Genomic DNA, 16,458 nt, shown 5'->3' on the forward strand with positions numbered 1-16,458 from the left:
AAGTGACTCCATTAAAATATTTTAAGTGAATGTCAGTTGCTTAACCTTTTGATTTTTAGTTTAAGCTAACCTTGATAAGGTCAGTCATCAATGTTGTAGCAAGATCCTGTTACAAAGAAGACATGTACAACTGCATATTTTTTCGTGTTTTATATCTAAATTCATGAAAAGAGTATTAAAATAAAAACGCATAAGTACATAAGTACATAATGATTATGTATCAAAGACTTTGGGGTAAAATATGCATTTCCTATGTTAGCTGAAACTAAATCGAAAGGTTAAGTATTATAACAGACATCCAATTGAACTGATCTATAATGGATCAACTTTACTTTTCTATCTAAAAAATATTTAAGTCTGTTGGTATACATTAGAGAAAATGGGTTTTGAACTAGCTTTAAAAAACTTTAATTACTAGTAAATGTACTCTTAAGTCGGTGCGTTGTATCCTTTTGCTAGTTGCTTTTGGCTTAGTAACGATCGATCTGATTAGCTAATCACTTTTCAACTGATGTGTACCGCTTGGTCATATGTTGTTCTGTCACACTACTGTCCTATGTTAAGAAGAAGTTTGAGTTCTCATATAAATTTTTAAGCCCCCTAAATAGCACACAACTATAGATCACATACCATCAAATAAGTCCTCCGTAATAATGAAGGCGTAACCGTGTGGTTATGTTGGATATTCATGCACATGGATACATTTGTGGGTTTTCCCGTCTGGTCGCAGATCATAATTATATATTTGAGAAAGTTGTTTAACGAAACTGGATGTTTATAAAAAAAACCCAGAACGTACGCATAAATCGCAAAAATCTGAATAACATTATTTGAAGCAAGACTAAGGTTGCGTTCTGTATAGCAGAAATAGTTGCCTCTGGACATTCTAAAAGTAAGCAAAAATCTCTCAGTGACCAATAAATCTTTCTTTTATCTTATTCGTGTTGTTCGATGGTTACTAGAAGCTCCCTTTACTGAGGCGGATTTAGAGGGGGCAGGGGGCCTGTGCTCCCCTCTTTTCTGGAAAAAAATTTTGGTTGATTATATTGGGAATCACTGAAGCATGACCCGAGCAGTCTAAGGCAGTCAGTGGGCCCCCACTTATAAATTTTTTTTTGATCCGCCACGGCTTCAGTTCTTTTAAACTAATTTATTCCTAGGTGACCCCCAAAATACGTAACGTGATGATTTGATTGATTGTTGATTGCTTTACACCACATTAGCACAACAAGTCTATATCGTAACGTGATGATAAATCCGTGCAGAGATGAATCTATCATCGGCAGAAAATTAAAGATACTTTATTTGTTTACTGTTTCGAAATTGTTATTTTTTGTCAAAACATCCTGTTTTAATCAACTTGATATTTTAACTTATCTTCTTATTACTGTTTATATATTCTTATATATAACCTATACTGTAAATAAACTATGCTGAAAGGTACATGATGATAATAAAAATAGACTACATTTCTAAAAATAATAATTTAAAATAGATATATTGAAAGATTGCATATAGATATGATCTATATACAACTAAAGGAATTTTGCCCAGTTGCAATGCTTCAAGTTGCGTGTTGGCAATGAATATATTTTGTTCGAAGTTAAATAAATATAATTGTTTAGAAGTATAGCTGACATTAGGCTTGGTCTAAAATAACTGTTATTTGAGTAATTTGTACGACTGCACGCTATGTTAGTTCAATTTTAGGTATAAAGTAATACATTTATACTTATTACAATATATATGGAACTAATGAGGGCATTTACCTACAAAATCTACATATATATTTAATGTAATTACATGGAGTTATTCAAATAAAACAAAACAATCTCCGAGCAGCACGTAAAGCCCAAACAGGGGCAACTTACACCCGAAAAACCGAAAAAAACGATAAACATCAATTGGCAACACCCAACAACAAGAAAAAACAAAACATCTAGCAGACAGCATACAGTTTCAATAAAACCCGTCTTGATCGCACGAGCCCATAAAAGAGATGAATAAACAAAGGGATTACCAAGAATCTCACATCAATACCACTTCCCACAAAATGCCAAAATAAGTACTATCAAACTAGAGGCTATCAAGAGCCTGTGTCGCTCACCTTGGTCTATGTGCATATTAAACAATGGACACAGATAAATTCATGACAAATTGTGTTTTGGTGATCATGATGTGTTTGTAGATCTTACTTTACTGGACATTATTCTTGCTACAATTATCTCTATAATGAACTTGGCCCAGTAATTACAGTGGAAACTATATTCTAAAAATTTACAAAAATTTACGAAAATTGTTAAAAATTGACTATAAAGGGCAATAACTCCTTAATGGGTCAACTGACCATTTTGGTCATGGTGACTTTTTTGTAGATCTTACTTTGTTGAACATTATTGCTGTTTACAGTTTATCTCTATCTATAATAATAATCAAGATAATAAGCAAAAACAGTAAAATTTCCTTAAAATTACCAATTTAGGGGCAAATCCCCCCCCCCCCAAAAAAAAACCAACAACAAGAGAAACAATAGAAACAACAAACAACACGAACTTATCAAAAACAAATGCATAATGTCCAAGGTCTGGGTATTACATCTCTATAATTCTGTATTAAAAATCAGAAAATAAAATAAAAATAATTGGCAGTGATACACATATAGAATAGTTTTACAAAATTTGTCATTGTTTTTTTCTTTCACAATAATAAAAACAAGACAAATAAATAGTTGTTCATTCAAAGAAATAACAATGCAAGCAACAAATACGAAATTACAAAACAAATTGCATGATGTCCAATCCCAATGTCTGAGTTTTACATCCCTATAATTCGGATATTTAATCCTTATCGAAAATCAGAACAGATGGCATAATTAAAACCAAACAAAAGTTCAAATTTTAATCAGATGACCAATATTATAAAACTAATCCAGTACTTTGTACCGAAAACCACTTGTTCTGTCAAAGTGGTCAAAATCTGTAAATAGTTGTATTGTATTTAAAAAGATTGAGAGTTAATGAAATGATAAGTATTTATATGTCTTAATGTAAAATTGAAAAGAAATTCATTCTAATCTAAATCTTGGGATTACATGTTGAAAAGAAATAAATTCTATACCGCAAAAATTTTAAAAGACATTTTGGAATGGAATTACAAATATGTTTTATTTACACTCAAATGATTGTCTCGTGATAAATTCATAATTAGAAATTCAATTCTTTCCATTAAATGACTGAATATATAATTTGTCAATCTATCAAACTTTTAATTTTTGAATTTAGTCATCAAATTTATGATTTGTTTTGTGTATGACTCTGCTTGCTTTTAGTCATACTAGGGGTACTTTATGATTATTAAGTACATTGAAATAAAATATGATGGATAAACAAAAAAATGTTAAATATTCCGTGAGACATAAGAAAAACAGAAAAAAACAAATTACATAACTATACAGTAGGCTAAGAATTGTTAAAAATCCTGTAAACAAAATCATAAAAATAATAAGAAAACAAAACAAAATACAGAACTATAAGCTACGTTTATTAGAGTTGTTGACTTCTGTGTCATGTTGGTCTCTGGTCAATCATTCCACATCTTCTTATTTTTAAAATTACGAACTATGTGCGTCAAAACCCTTTTCTAGATAGAATCATTTTTATTACAGCGTGGACAAGACCATTTCTTGGTGCGCTCAGGTTATCAATTGACTGTGTCAGATTAGGTGAACGTTAGTCTGTTACGATCATTTGTCATGTCGTACGTGTTATAGAAATTTATACTGTAGGGTCGCCAAAGGTTCTAAATGCCTAAATCAAATAATACAAATAACTATAGCAGAGGACTTTACCTTGTGTGTTAATTACTTAAACTTTTTTTTTTTGCTTCTCGTGAACCTGCATGTATTTTACACTTTTATACTATTTAAATCCCCATATGAATGCCTCTGACAGACTTGGTTAACGCAAAATCACAGTTATCGATAGCCGATGACAAACAAGTTTGAATAAATAATTCATCATTCAGTTTTATTACCAACAAAAGTATTGCGGTTGTCTACGCTGTTATGAAAATGATTCTAAATACACCAAAAACATAAGTTTTCAGAACGAAGACATTTGATTATTCTTTCATTAAAACTCGAGAACTTAACTCCAAATGTTTTTTAAATACTTACTAGTAGTAAATTCATATTCGGAGATCAATTCCGTGTACCATTCTAACCACGTCATCTTATGGATGTATATATGGTGTACCAGTAGTCGGTCGGTCTGTCAATATGTAAATGGTGTATCTACTGCAGAGATGCCAACTGTTTAATGGTCTGTCAATATGTAGCCGGAATCTGAATGGCCTATCTACAGCAGAGAAGCCAGTAGTCGACCGGTCTGTCCATGTGTAAATGGTACACATACAACAGAGATGCCACTTGGTGGACGATTTGTCTATATGTATCAGAAATCTGAATGACCTATCTACCACAGAGAAGCCAGTAGTCACCGGTTTGTCCATGTGTAAATGGTACATACACAACAGATATGCTACTTGTTGGACTGTATATACCAAGAATGTAAATTTTCTATCTACACCAGAACAACAACTCTGTCCATATCAGTGTAAAGGGTATATCTTCAGCAAAGATGTATATCTGCAGCAAAGAAGCAAATTGTTGAACGGTCTTTTGCAGAAACGTGAATGGTATGTTTGCAGCAGAGAGGTCAGCTGTCTGTCTGCATATACCAGGCATGTGAATCACAAAGGGACATATCTATAGACAGCATGCAGAGAAGTCAATTTGAAACGGTCTGTCCACGTGGAGCAGAAGTATGTTACTACAGTTTCTACCGCCGAGATGCTTATGGTCGAATGTTGTCTTCATATAGCACTAGCAGGAATATAAATGACATATCAACCTCAGGGAAGTCATTTGTCGAACGGTCTATCCATATGGTGGAAAGTTAATAAATTAGTAGTACATAGCTTTGAAGTCAATCCTATGAATATCTCAACTGTCATTACAAAAGCTGGAAAGGCAATGTAATCTAACTAATCTTGGTGAAAAATCTCCTGTTATTTCTAAAAGAAAACAACAATATTATGGTCAGTTCTTTTATAAATTGTTATCTTAAAATTATCATTACCCAAAATATGCCGCATTTTGCACTGACAGCCGGAAGTAAGCAGTCCATATCAGCACATCCAAATTGATACACCTTTATCGATTGCTTTACGCGAGACCAAGGCTGATAACCCCTTTTCTGCATTGGTAAACTGATATGCAATTCTTACTTCCGGGTCTTCAAACAGGAAATGTAACTGTAAATTCTGTCAAATGAACATTCAGATGCTTCGATTGATTGGAAACTTATTGGCATTATTGACAAGATTAGAATTATTGAAATGAATAGCTGAAATGAATAGTCGACATAAATAATTAAAAAAAATAAGCTGAAATAAATAAATGAACTGAACAGCTGAAATCAAATGTATAGCTGAAACGAATTGCTCAAAAAAATAAATAAAGAGAAAAGTTGAAATGCATAGTTGAAATAAACAGTTGTAATGATTAGTTGAAAAAATATTGATAATTTGATACCAGATATTTATGTTGATGATCATTGGAAAGTACTCTTGAGTTGATAATATAAAAATAAGGATTAATATGTGGTATCCTTGGCTATGAGACAACTATATATCCACAAGAGTTCAAATGACGAATAGGAAAGTTTCTTTTGTGTAAATTTATAGTGTCTATGTCCTTGGCATCATTTTATTACATTATTGTCATTATCTCACTATGCGGTATGGACTTTGCTCATTGTTGAAGGCCATATGGTGACCTATATGTGCTAATTTCTGTATCATAAGGTGTCCTTTGAAGAGTTGTCTTATTGGCAAGTGCACCACTTCTTTTTCTAAATCTGAACTAGAGGCTCTTAATAGCCTGTGTCGCTCACCTTGGTCTATATGCATATCAAACAAAGAAAACAGATCGTCAGATGGATTCCTGGATTCTGTTTTTGTGATGGTAATGTGTTTGGAGATCTTGCTTAACTGAACATTCTTGCTACTTACAATTTTGTGTATCTATAATGAAATTGGCCCTTTTGTTCCAGAGGATTTTTTTTGGTAAAAACAGATGAAAATTGTTAAAAATTGACTTTGAAGGGAAATTACTCCTTAAGAGGTCAACTGACCATTTTGGTCATGTTGACTTATTTGTAGATCTTACTTTGCTGAACATTATTGCGGTTTACAGTTTATCTCTATCTATAATAGTATTCAAGATAATAACGAAAAACTGCAAAATTTCCTTAAAAAATACCAATTCAGGGGCAGTAACACAACAACCAGTTGTCAAATTCATCTGAAAATTTCAGGGCAGATATATATTGACTTGACAAACAACTTAACGCCTCGTCAGATTTGTTCTAAATGCTTTGGTTTCAAAGTTATAAGCCAAAATCTACATTTTACCCCGATGTTCTATTTATAGCCATGGTGGCCATCTTGGTTGGTTGGCCGGGTCACCAGACACATTTTTAAAACTAGATACCCTAATAATGATTGTGGCTAAGTTTAGTTAAGTTTGGCAGAGCAGTTTTAGAGAAGAAGATTTTGTCCTTCAGGGTTTAACTGACCATTTTGGTCATGTTGACTTATTTGTAGATCTTACTTTGCTGGACATTATTGCTGTTTACAGTTTATCTCTATCTATAATAATATTCAAAGTAATAACCAAAAACAGCAAAATTTCCTTAAAATTACCAATTCAGGGGCTGCAACCCAACAACCGGTTGTCTAATTCATTTGAAAATTTCAGGGCAGATAGATTGTCACTTGATTAACAATTTTACCCCATGTCAGATTTGCTCAAATGTTTTGGTTTCAGATTTATAAGCCAAAATCTACATTTTACCCCTATGTTCTATTTTTAGAAATGGCGGCCATCTTGGTTGGTTGGCCTGGGTCACCGGACACCTTTTTAAAACTAGATACAATAATAATGATTGTGGCCAAGTTTGGTTAGGTTTGGCCCAGTAGTTTCAGAGGAGAAAATTTTTGTAAAAGTTAACGACGACGGACGACGACCACGGACGCCGGACGCAAAGTGATGAGTAAAGCTCTCTTGGACCTTCGGGCCAGGTGAGCTAAAAAGTCGGTATTATTTTTTTAGTTTTTTTTTGCACGGTCAATTGACTTAATCTAACACTAATATATCCTACACAATCTTCCCTGGCGAGATAAACTGTATATTTAGTACGTATGGCTTAAGGGCTATTTGACAACATCAGCTATGATACAAGAAAATTACATCACATACAAATTATTACGGTGTATCCTTTGAGTTCTGACCATGGGTTCACATTACTTGTTTTAATTACTGTGATCGAGGCGCTATTTACGGTAATAAACTGATAAAGGACCGACCTTTGTAGATGTTTATATCACATTTGATTCTAAAATAGTATCATGATAAAGATCGTCATGTATTGATACGGCTTTGGGCTTATAATAAAATCCATCAACTCAATTGCTTATATTACAAATATTTCAAAACATGGCAACTAAATTCGTTTCTTTGATTTTCTCTTTATGATAACAACTAATTTAACACTTTTGCTGGCCTGGGGACTGTTCAGTTTTTTTTCTTCCATCCGAGAGCAACTTAACGTGTGATTAAATTTCAGAATTTCAAAAATTTTAAATTAAGAATTGTTATAATTAAATCGACCACAGACTAAAAGTTAATAACTGCAAGTGGAAAAAACTAACAGAAATTCTTGATCAATAGAAATTTTACCTTTTGTGCAAAACTTGACAAGTGAAGAAAAAATATTAAAAAGAAATTTAATAATTTGATATTGATTTTTGACAATGTACATGATGATAGCCAATTTAATTAAGTAACGCTGCATGGCACAGTTTTCTGCGGTGGTCTACCCCCTTTGGAATACAAACATTAGTGCGGTTTAAATTTTGCATTAGTCATGAACTTAAAGTTTGGAAAAATGTTAAAATATTTTAACAAAAGTAGTTTCTCGTGGATAAAATATAATTATCAGTTCAATCTGATAGATCAAACAATTTATAAATATTATATCTACTGTGAAGAAAAAATCTTCAAATATTTGAATGATCAATGCGGGTTTCCTATTTAGTTCTTTTTATTGCAAATCATCCCTAGCAGACAATAAGCTCAGTATATCATAACATATGTTTTGCCTTTTCGGGGGTGACTTTATGTCCATCAGGTCTGAGATCCTTGTAAGACGTTACAGAATAAAAAAAAAAGACATAAGACTGAAAAAGCACCAAAAAAAGATTACCAAAACATCGGTATTTTTTTCATTATTCATCGTTTTCAGAATCTGAAGAGCTATAATTAAGAAATTTCATGTTTTCTTACACCAAGATAAAAATAACAATACTTCATTGGTCAAATTCCAAGTTAAAGGACGGAAGAATTTGTTAAAAAAACACACTTGATTAAAACGAAAACAAAACTTTTATGAACTGGTATCACCAAGATACTTGATTTTTTAACAGACAACGTAATTGTTATGGTTTGTAGATCATGTGTTTCAACAGACAATCCTATGAGAACCAACTGTGCTCCTCATTTTTTCGACTCCCGCGTTTATTTATACAAGACAGGCTTCATACAGGAAAATCTTAGGAAGAATTTAGATAAGCTAGAATTATTATAGTTCTGCTATATAGATGATGTTCTCATTATAAATCAATTTAAAAGTGTGGTGACTGTTGAACGCATCTATCCAATCGAGCTTGACATAATTTATACACGATGATAGAGTGTAAAGTATGACAAGATTAAAAGCTTTAAAAAGTATCTCGAAAATATCAGTATTCTTTCATCCTTTATAACTGTTTCCAACTATTCACATGCATTTGGTATTATATGATCTGGTCATTTTAGACACAGGCACTTGTCTCAGAATTTTCCCCCCTATATACCTTAATAGGTTTTTTTTCTAAGACAAGTGCCTGTGATTTTAGTGCAAGAATATTGATTTTGATGTCACTATATCGGGCGCGACATCCCTAACCCCCTCCTTATAAAAAAAATTGTAAAATGTATTACCCCCCCCCCCCCCGGGCCCCCAAACCCCTCCTTATCATTTTTTTAAGATGTTTTCAAGTTACAGCTTATAAAGTCAATCCGGTATATAAGACTAAAATGTCACTATTTTTTTCATCAGTTCAATTAACCAATAGGCAAAACGCGACACTTTCATACCTTTTTCGTCCCAAATTATTTAATGTTAACAACACAATAAACTAATATAAGCAAACATTTCATTTTAACATAAATTATTGGTTTGGACAGTTTAAAAGCAAAACAAAAATAATCAGTTGTTGGATTTCGTCAAAATGTTGATAAATGATTGAATAGTTCCTGCTTGCTTTTAGTGTTATTTTTTCTCTTATTTATCAAATATGTATTCACCAAATGTAAACTGATTTTATTTTGGGTAAACATCAATTTTACGGCTTTTTAGAAGATCGATTAGCCCAGATGTCAGCGGTAATGGATATAGGAAAACATTTATAACATTTATGATTTAATAATACAGTTGACGAACTTAGGCCTAGGTATAGTCATTCATTCGTAGCTACTATAGGGGGTCTTATATTCATACACCAGTGTAATTCCATATAGTCAAATATGATTTTGTATGGAAATATAAGAAGAGCGAACATAGTTCCGTACCATTTATTGGAAAAAGTAGTGTCAAAACTATGTGAAGGAAATATCTAGTTTTAACTTTCATTTATATGTATGAAAATGACATATAGGAATGCAAATATTGTTTGCCAAATTGAAATATGGCCAAGTTGAGAAGATATTATAAAACGTTGCATAAAATAAATCTTTATATTATTATGAGTAGAGACATATAATACATGTATATATTTTATGTCTCTCACGGCTATGGGTGACCTACATATATATAGCTGTTTAAATTTTCTTGCTTTTGACTCTATATGATAGATGTCCCATTGGCAGTCACACCACATCTTCTTATGTTTGTGATTAAAATGTTCTAGATTATTTACATATTGTAATTAATTTATTAATTTGATTTTAATTTGAAACGATTGCGTTATACTGTTTTATATATTATTGTAATTGTTTTTTTTCTTTTTTCAAATGCTTCTGCCACAAGGAGGATTACTGTTGCAGTATGTAGTATATGCTGCAACAGTGTCTCCTGAAGCATCGCCCTTTGGTATCTTCCGCTGCAGATGCACAACTATTTATCAGCTAATAATGATGTTATAAAAAGGGGAAAAGGGAGTTTGCCATTTTCATTTTAGATACGACGAGAATATCGTACAGGTTCTAATGAACTATCCCCTATATGTGTCGTTTGCAATTAACGAACTGACTCTCAACCCCCCGCTAATTATATATAATAAGATAAGTTATTTATAACAGTAAACATCTTCTATGATATTAATGATGATGTGAACCCGAGCTGCATCGCTTAACTGTACTTATTATTATGTTTATTTATATATATATTGCAATATCTGTCAAATTATATTATACTGTATAATGTATGTTGCTTATATTGCATATGTATTCAATAATTGAAATTGTTGCTTGTAAACTATATATCGTGAAACTAATCGGGATTTTCGATTTTCATATACTTTATACTGAAAATGGCACGATTCACAACTATATGAACTCAAAGAATTAATAAAGAACGCATTTTCAACAATAATATTGTATCTGCTATTGAAGATATATTCGAAAATAGAAGCCAATATATCTCTAAATTAACGGGGTCAAATTATTCTAAAGCCAGCTAATGACCGTTATCATTACTCTTGAAATTCGGTATACAGTATATGACATGTGGTCAGCGTAACCGATTAATAATATATACACTTGCAGCCGATTGCATACAGTGTGTAGGCAAACATTTCATATTTGGTTAGCGTGCTTGCTAGCTGAACCGTGAAGTCATTATTTTGTTAGGTAAACTACCCTCCTATAAGAGCAGACTAGTCCGACAGATAACCAGTCTATGTGTCTGTTGTACTAGGCTACTTCGAAAGATGGGTATAGTATACCTGAATTGATAATGACTTCACGGTTCAGCTAACAAGCAAGCTAACCAAAGATATTCCCTTTGCCTACACACTCAATGAAATCGGCTGTAAAACACTGAACGTTTCTAAGTAAGCATTCCTTCGTATATGATATAATCTAAACCCTTTTGGCATATATTTGTACTCCCGAAAGGAGAGTTAGCTACCAGAAAATTGGAGCAATATCGTCAGAAAAGAATGCTTAACTGCTGATTAGGTATCGGGCATTAGAAAGCTGATCATGCATTATTATAACGGGCAGAAGTGCTGCTCACGCACTGAAAAAGAATTCTTTAAAAATGCTGATCAAGCATTAAAAAAAGGATTTTTCAAAAGTTCTGATCAAGCATCAAAAAGGGACTTCTTAAAAGTGGAGAGCATGCATTGAAAAAGTACTTTAGCGCTGATCGGGATTTGAAAAGTACAGTTTCTCTCTTACGAAAGCTAGTACGCTGAGTGTAAGGTTAAATTAAAGGTTCGACACATAAGCTGTTAGAATATTGAATGTTACATATCTTTTTTCACTATCAACCCGAAGGTTAAACTTGTTAGTACATTTATTTATGCACCTATATATGCATGGTACAATGTGATATGAATCCCAATCACTGACGTCATAGACTAAAAATTTAATAACAGTTGTATTATTACATATACTTTTCTTGATATATGCAGCTGAGTTTCCCATCAGATATTTTTCTTTCATATAAGCACCTGGTAAACAAGTGACTTTATATATGCTTGTGTATTTAAAATGTATTTGAAAATTCGGTCAACGGAAATATAAGATTTTAAAAATGCCTTCAGGTGAATATAATAGAAATCATTCATAAAATAAGTTGTATCATATTCAGGGATTTAATGTATGTGCCGACAAAAGACTGCCACTGGAAAGTATATATATAAGTATTTGAAAAGACGTTTAATTTTGTTCGTCTTTAACCATGTGAGGTCATGGATGTTTACAAAAACATATGTATAATCTCTTGTTAATTGCATAAACAATGTTTAATCTGAATGGGTAAAGATCGTATGGGGATGGGTCGGTTCCTAACACGAGCTGTTACAGAGGTGTACTTGGCCTTATTAGTTCGGTTCATTATAAAATTACGTTGATACTCCTTTAGAACAACCTTATTAGTTCAGGTCAATTCATATCACTTAATTCACTGATAACCACGGTCCACGGTAGAGTAAAATGGATTACAGCTAAGGATTATCTCATCGTACTATTTAAAATACTTAGATTATAGTACTCCTGTTTTACTAAGTACGGGGAGAGCGAATCCCTTTGTATTAGGTGTGCACTAAGCAACTGAGACTTCGACAAAAATTTTAACAGTGCAAACCCTATCATACATTTTTAACAAAAATAGACGCATAGCTACATAACACGATTTCGTAGAAATTTTAAATAGATTTGACAAATATCTGATGACTGGATTTAGTCGTATCTTTTAATAGACCGATTGATTCATATCTGATTCAGTACTTTCAGATACTAAGTATAAAATTAGCAACTGTATCATATATATAATCTAAATTCTGAAGCTAAAAATGGTGGCTCGTTCTTTCCACTCAGTACATGTGAGTGTCCCTCCCTTACTCCCAACCCCCGGAAACTTCAAACATTTTTATATTGGTAATGGAATATCAGAGACACCTCTCCAGCAGAGACAAAATGACGTATATATATATAGAAGTTATCGGTAATTATATTATGTTACCAAATGGGCTACATAAATAAGGCCGTTCGTTTTCTCGTTTGAATTGTTTTACATTGTCATTTCGGGGCCTAAAATTATAGCTGACTATGCGACATGGGCTTTGCTCATTGTTGAAGGCCGTACTGTGACCTATATTTGTTAATTTCTGTGTCATTTTGGTATCTTGTGGACAGTATCTCATTGGCAATCATACCACATCTTCTTTTTTATATTCAACAATGAGCAAAAAATGAGAAAATAAGAAAACAAAATTTGTTTAAATGTAAAAATTATATGATATTTAAAGGGAACCTTCGAACGTCATACATTTCATTTCATTCAAATTCAAATTTATTTCTTAATATTATTGAATATAGTCCAATATACTGAGGTAAAGTTTGCAAGATAAAACAAACAAGAATAATAATTATATCAAACTGTATGTATGTTTTGTTTAATATTAGTGTGCTTTTATTTGTCTGTGCGTTTTTCTTTCTTTCTGACAAGTATAGGTCATTGACGCCAAGATAATTAAAAAAACAATGACTTTTTTTATATGAATACATAGCAGCAATAAACCATATCTCAGAACATTAACAAAATAACAGAAATTCTTTCGAGTGAAAAAAATAATATGGTCTTTAAGGGAATATTTATATCCTTTTATATGTCAAATGTACTCCTTAAATTTTTCATAAAATATACTAATTTGAAGTTTTAAAGATGAAATTGTAATAAAGAAAAAGTATGTTTAGTTTAGTATTGACGACACGTGTTTGTATTTGGGTGTACGTTTTTCTTCCAGACGGACACGTATAGGTGTACGTTATGCCAATGTGACTTGACGCAAAGCAAATAAAATAAAAACCAATGACCTTTTTTTATATATGAATACATAACAGCAATAAACAATATCTCAGAACATCAACAAAATACAAAACAGTAATAAAAAGTATCTCAGAACAATACGGATCACGAGATCAGTTTGTCACAAACAAATCATCAAAGGTCGGGGAAACCCAAATTTAACAAGATTTAAAAGATACACGACAAACAACATCTGATATAAATGTATGTCTTTATTTTCTGCATCCTGTTTGAAAATTCAATAATGTGAACCTTGAATGAAAGTTTCATGAAATAACTTTCGTTGCGTACCACCAAAGACGAAACATGCCGACGAACAATAACAACAAAATCTCCAATTTCGATGTAAGATGGTTTAATCAGTCTGTGAAATTGAATGACGTAAAAGGTTTAATAAACCACCGTGTTGCACACCATTTCTAATGCAAAATATTTTAATAAATCCAATTTAAAATTGGTTTTCATTTTCAAACTGAAAACGACTTTAATCTCTTTGTAATTTTTAAATAACAATGGTCGTTTAATTTTCACAGTGAATAATAATACTAATATCTTTGTACCTCATTCACCTGGAAATAAGAAGCCGCAAACACTTTTTATTACTGTTTAAAAAGTATTTATATGTTTTTAAAGCACCTTAAATTAATATTTCACTAAATGGTAAAATTGATGTTATCTTTAAAACTCTCGTTTTACAATGAAAATCTTCAATATACTAAAATGCCTAATAAAACCCCTAACTGTTTTTAAACAGTGTTCGAGATATTCTTTTCCGCACCAGAAGCTAGAAGTACCGAGTAGCCCCTATATATAGATGATTCACATCACCGGGTAGCCTGTGAAATAGTTTCGTATTCAAATGGCTTGGTTTTATATACTGTATTGTCGTATAAATCACCCATAGATAAAGGGTTAACTGTTACAAACCCAATCATCATAAATTCACACTGTGTAGGTAGCAGTACAAGAAGGGTTTTACACATCTTCGCTGGAGGTCTGTATATAAACTTCGTGGGGACTATGCGGACTCGTGTGTCCGTTCGGGACTATGGGGAAATAATATATTCTTTCAATAACTAACATGCAGTACAATGTATATAAGGTTTGTCTGTAATGATGAACGCCTCATTGTTCTCGTTGAAGGGTACTTGTCTCGACTGTGGTTGCTGGAGGTCGTTGGTTCGATCCCCGACTGGGTTAAAACATAAAGACTAAAAACATGTATACTAGTAGGTGTGAGATCAGTATTTGTCGGGTCGGAGACAGAATAGGTTGTCCGAATACAGTAAAATTTCTCTATATATATGAACAGTTCCTTGTTAGCTATCTAATAAAAACAATTACTCAGCGTGTGAGTCTGATACAAAACATAATATCTTGGCGGAGACCTCGTGAGCTTAAAAGTTGTGTCTTGACCATGGTATTTTCTTTTGTTAAAACGTCTTCACAAAATGAAACATCGTCGTCTTGTCTGCAGTCTAATTAAAATATAGATCTCTGATTTCGTTATACTACGCTATATTACAAATGAGTATAGCGTAGTATAACGAAATCAGAGATCTGTATTTTAATTACTAGTAGATTGTGTTTTCTGGGTCTTTTGTAGCTGTCTATATCGTATGGGTTTCCGCTTTATCGAAGGCTGTATGGTAATATGTTTTCATCTTTGAACTTTTGGAAATGTTATTATATTTAAGTCGTTTTTAATTTTTATCACGTTATCTTACTGTTGATTTTTATTTGTAAATAATCAATTTGCTTTAGTCTAGAATTTTAGTATATTGAAGGACTTTTTGTCTTATTTTAAAAATATGCTTTAAATTGTAAAAATAATCGAATTAGCTCTCGCCGCGATATAGCCTTTTTGTGATAATGCGGCGTAAAGCAATCAACAATCAATCAATCAATCAATCAATTGAAGTTTTGGCCTTTAGTGGATATAGGTGTCCAATTCGCAATAATACAACAACTCTTAATTTTGTCTTGGAGGAATACTTTGATATTTAATGAGATCACAGGAGAAGTTTGCTCAATACCTCTGCATAATCCACCACAAGAGTGTTTTTGGTTGTTAGTTACTGAATTTGGTGACTGGCTTACATATTTAACAGCATTAAATCCATGTTTACACCTGTTCAGTTTTTACCACCAATAAAGTCCCCCGACCCCTTTCGTGCTCTTAAAACATACAAATGGGACAATTTCTCCATGTTTAGCCCCACCAAACGGTTCCTCGTCTTAACATGCAAGTAAGTGCAGTTTTCAAGGAAATCTACAAAGTAATTAGTGTGTCTAAACAAGGAAAATGTTACATAATAATATAAATTTAAAACTAGTAATGCACTTATAGAAATTACATGTAAATATAAAATCAGCAGGGGAGCATCTCATTACATGTATGTCAATAAATAAATCATTTGTTACCGGGATATCCATAAGTTAATGTATGTACTTCACAAAATTAGCCATATATCTATGACTTTATTTCGTTGTATATATTTACAATAATTTGGCGGTGCTGGGGTTTCATTCACAAGGTCAAATTGGGCCATTTCTTCTAAATAATCGGGTTAAATATAACCATTTAAACAATTAAACAAGAGATGTTTACAAAAAAAATATAGTTTAATTGAAGGATCAAAAGTTTGATTTACACATTGAATAAATTTTAAAGAATGGTAGAGCACCATATTGGTGACAATAAAAACTGCAACTTTTCTTACAAAACGAGCTAAGAAGACCCCATACATCGTTTTTTAAA

This window comes from Mytilus galloprovincialis, chromosome 3 (assembly GCF_965363235.1).
Source record: "Mytilus galloprovincialis chromosome 3, xbMytGall1.hap1.1, whole genome shotgun sequence".
Classification (NCBI taxonomy): Eukaryota; Metazoa; Mollusca; class Bivalvia; order Mytilida; family Mytilidae; genus Mytilus; species Mytilus galloprovincialis.